The sequence below is a fragment of the Octopus sinensis genome, linkage group LG8 (assembly GCF_006345805.1).
Source record: "Octopus sinensis linkage group LG8, ASM634580v1, whole genome shotgun sequence".
Taxonomy (NCBI): Eukaryota; Metazoa; Mollusca; class Cephalopoda; order Octopoda; family Octopodidae; genus Octopus; species Octopus sinensis.
Genome location: NC_043004.1, coordinates 11,826,247 through 11,831,246, shown reverse-complemented (window position 1 = coordinate 11,831,246; position 5,000 = coordinate 11,826,247).

Genomic DNA, 5,000 nt, shown 5'->3' with positions numbered 1-5,000 from the left:
ATTATGGCTGCTGTTGCTTAGTGGGTGGGATTGACTCAGTGCACAGCCTTTCCTCACTTTAAAAAAATCTTCTTGCACAGGCGTTGCACGATAACAAGATTAAGCTTCGTGCAATGACCATACTCGATAACGAGGGAGCAGCCACCATGTATGTATGTATGTATGTATGTATGTATGTATGCATGTATGTATGTATGTATGCATGTAAGTGTGGGCAGGTATGTATGAATGTGTGTGTGTGTGTCTTTGTCTATGTATGTGTGTACGTTGGTATGTATATATTCTTCATATTCATGTGCTTGCGTGTTCGTGTTTCTGTGTTTTTATGTGTGTATTTGCATATGTGTGTGTGTGTGTGTGTGTACTTCTGTCTCCTTGTGTGTGTATGTCTGAATGTGTCTGTGCATGGGTATTTGTGACTATGTACTGTGTCTTTATGCATGTATGTGTGTCTCCATATGTGTCCTTGTGTGAAGTGAATTGTGTGTGTATATGGTCAAGTGTTTCAGTCTTCATTTGCATATGTATGTGTGTATGTGTGCTTGTCTCTTCATATTTCCTATATACCTATCCGTCTATGTATCTACCTGTTTACATTCATATCTATTTACCTACATTCATATCTATTTACCTACATACATATACGTATATGTACACACACACACACACACACACACACACACACACAAACACACATGCACACAACTACATAAGGACCCGCTAACCATTCTACCTGTATATATATATGTATAAACGCTGGGTATAGGGGTATGATTACCTACTACGTATATTTCCTATTTAGTAATTTGGATATTTCCTTTATGAGGACGTACTCCTGTATTTGCTTGAGTGTTGGGTCCTTTGGGTGCTTGGATAAAATGTGGATGTCAAGTTGATCCAGGTTGCCTCAATGTCGGTCCTTGGCATTTTGGTAGAGTATGCAGGACTGTTTTTTGTCGTCATATTGTCTCAAATTTTCATTTAGTCGTTCCGCAATGCTCCTAGATGTTTGTCCCATGTATGTCATGTTTTTGTCGTTACAAACACCTTCTATGTACCTTATACTGTAGACTACATTTCTAGTTCTACAATTAATGTCAAGGTTAATCCTAAACACTATGCTGTTATCATTGATGCTTATGGTATTCTCAAAGGGGTACGTCCTACATAGTTGTGATCTGATGGCATTCCCTGGCTTTTCAACGATCTTAATGTTGAGTTTGGTCCCCTTCAGAGCTTTCCCAAATCTACGGGCTAGTTCTCTATGGGCTGTGGTCATCTACAAACATCACTCCTTGATATTTGTTGGCTTTATACCACGTGTTCACTCTGTTTGCTTTTTCACAAGCTCTTTGTATTCTATTCCAGTCTTTACTTCTATATCTAGGACAAGTACCACTGGTTTCATTACCTACAATGTTATCTAACTTCTTTCTAGCACACCTGTATACTGGAACCCCATCTTTCTGATCGTATCCAGAGAACTGCATGCCTGCATGAAGTTCTGTACATACATCTTCGTTTCATAGGTTTTGCATAGTGGGGACAAGTTGTTCATCATCCTAACTAAGTCTGCTATCAGTATGTTAATTTTCATGTTGTGTGACAAAGCTGGGTTCTTGTCAACAACATATTTCGAAACTATGGGTTTCATGTAATAGGAGTGGAGGAGCTGCAATCTGTTGTTCAGTCTCTAACCAAAGTTCAGTATCAAGGACGGGGAGTCTATTGTTGGGTTGCCTAGTGGGATCATCTATAGTTACCTTGATACTTTGGTGGATGGAGTTGGCTACTTGCTGAATGCTCTCCATTATTTTCCTCTCGGTTTCTACATTACCGTACTAGATTTGGTCTTAACTAGGATATTAATGTCATCTACATTCCTACTGCAAAGTAAAAGAGTTGTGGACTGTTCTGCTAAGGATTGTTTAAGTTTTCTGTCCAACCAGGTCATGAAGAGGTTGGCCACATCTCCAGCTACACCGACACCAATGGCTGCACCTTGATCTTTCATGTATAGTTTCTCGTTAAACTTTAAGAATGGTTCTTCAAGGTGGTTCTTACACTGGTCCCTATTGCATGTGCAATCATTCCTTTCACTTGATTGTTGTTCTCAGGATCTTGGGTGGGTAAGGTCCAGCGAATCCAGCGATCTGTGGTGCTTTTCTTCCCTGCCGAGGTGATGGTGGGTGGTTTTCCCCTCTGTGACCTAGAGAGGCAGAATCTACTGAGGTCATGGTCGTCTAAATAGTCACTGTCGTAGCTTAGTCTAAGGAGGATGTCCAGTTCCCTAGTATGGACTTCATGGAACTCGACTTCACTCTCACAAATTATCGCAATGCATTTCTCCACAGCAAAATCTATGTCTATAGATGAGTAGAATGAAATCCCATCCATACTACTCACTACACAACCTGTGAGGTCGTTGGAGTGGTTGCAAGTACTGATTCTACTGAGGAGATACTCCTTGCTCAATCAGACATCCGGGGACATGTCTATGAGAGGTCGAAATACCAATGAGAGTTCGTAATACCAACGACCTAACAGGTTGCGTAGTGAGTAGTATGGATGTAATTTCACTCTACCCAAAGTACAAGCTCATGCATATGTTTATAAGAAATGTAGACCACAATCACTTAATTACATAAAGAAGAATCAGAGTCGGAATGGGAGGTGCTAATAGTAGAGGAGTCGGAGTCGGAGATTTTTGTTTGGACTCCACAGCCCTGATTAATTCAGAACGGAATGAGACGGAAGATATGCTATAAAGCATTGTGTCCGGCGCAGTGACAATCCTACCAGTTCAGCCTTTATCACCATTCATTGTATTCAATAAACCTTAAAAGTTTGAATGAGGAGAAACCGTGATTAAATGTCTGAGACACAGAAACGAAATTGTTTAAAATAACTTGCCAGACGACATACTTTCGTAAAATGGTACGCCTATATAAGCGTGGCAGATGGCAAATTGGCTGAGTCGCTACATCATCTTGCGGTTATTCATACCGGCTCTCTGGATACTGAGTTCAAATTCCGCTCTAGTCAACATCCCGCCATTCATCATTTAATGGTCCCATAAATAAATTTACTAGTTCAGGGCGGTGGATCTGCTCTGAATTTTTACTTTCTGAGTTGAGAATCATTCGTGGTATCGATGAACATGACTAATAATATTATTATTAAATCAAACCGGTCAACTCTAAAAGTGGTCAGTGCGGACAGTTATGCCTATATGTGGTCTTGATAGTCCGACGAAGTCGTAATGTGTGGCTTTATCCAGCAGTAAATCGAAAACAGCTGAAAGGAATGAAAATGAGAACACGACGTAATGCATGCCATGAACAAAATCATAAAGAACCAAATGCGGCCTCAGCGCCCTAGCTTACCGATGCCTCGTATAAAACTATCACATATGTGTGTGGAGTAATCAAAAATTACAGAATCCTACCTGAATATTTCGTGGAGCTTAAAATGACTGGACGAAATGTCATAATATGTAAGTTGAGAGAATTATCAGATGACGTCTGAATTATCTTGAACGGCACCTGACGTCATAAATTGGTCACATGACTCGTGATGTCATTTGTCTTTTATCTTTCATCACAAGGGTATTCCGTAAAGTTCACGAGAAGGAATGTCAGCATGGTTGAAATTTTTTGAATAATTATGTAGAATTCAGGTCAGCGCAATGAGTAAAGTAGAGCTGCTGCTGTTGCAAGTATTTTTGTTATTCCACCAAATTTTAACTCTCGTTGATCAAGTATCAAATCAAAAGCGTGCCAGCCCTGACCAGCCCGACTTTAAAAATATTGTTTTGATATCTAAGACAAGGAGAAGGTAGCGAGCTGGCAGAATCGTTAGCACGCCGGTCAAAGTGCTTAGCGGCATTTTACTCGTCTTAACATTCTGAGTTCAAATTCCGCCGTGGTCAACTTTGCCTTTCATCCTTTCGATAGAATAAGTACCAATTGATTACTGGAGTTGATGTAATCGACTTGGCCCCGGCCCCGAAATTGCTGGCCTTGTGCCAAAATTTGAAACAATAGGGTGTGATTTGAAGGAAGAAGCTCGACCGATGTTAGTGTGTTTACGTCCTCGTAACTTAGCAGTTCGGCAAAAGAGACCGATAGAATAAGTACTAGACTTACAAAGATCTGTTCGACTAAAGGCGGTGCCCCAGCATGGCCGCAATCAAATGACAGAAACGAATAGAAGGATATACTACGAATCATTTGATATTTAATATATTATATAATTTGTATACAATACTATAATAATATTATAAATTCACTTCCTTCCTCCCAACGCCCCCTTAGGAACCAGCGCCCACCTGGACCGCCTCAACGCCACCGGGCAGGGGTGCGGTAGCGCCCACTTCGAGAACCTCTGGAATAGAGTAAAGTGCTCACTCTAAAACAAGTATTTGGGTAAAGTCTCTATTCTGAGTGAGGACAGCTTTATGTTTTTCCTCACCACGTGTGACGGAGGCTCTGAAAAAGGGCAGTAGAAATTTCTCCATCGTAGTCTGTGTAGGAAGGGCAATTTCCATTGCATTTTTAAAGGGTCCCCATCACACGTGGTGAGGGAAAAAGACAAAGTTGTCCTCATTCGAAATACTTATTCTGAATATGTGAAGGCGCATGGTTCAGTGGTTAGAACGTCGGGCTCACAATCAAGAGATAGTAAGTTCGATTCTCAGGCCGGGCTGAGTTGTATTCTTGAGCAAGACTCTTTATTTCACGTTGCTCCAGTTCACTCAGCTGTAGAAATGAGTTGCAACATCACTGGTGCCAAGCTGTATCGGCCTTTGCCTTTTCCTTGGATAACATCAGTGGTATAAAGAGGGGAGGCTGGTATGCATGGGCGACTGCTGGTCTTCCATAAACAACCTTGCCCGGACTTGTGCCTGGGAGGGTAACTTTCTAGGTGCAATCCCATGGTTCTTCATGACCGGAGGGGGTCTTTACTCTTTTACTCTATTCTGAGTGGGACACTCGGTT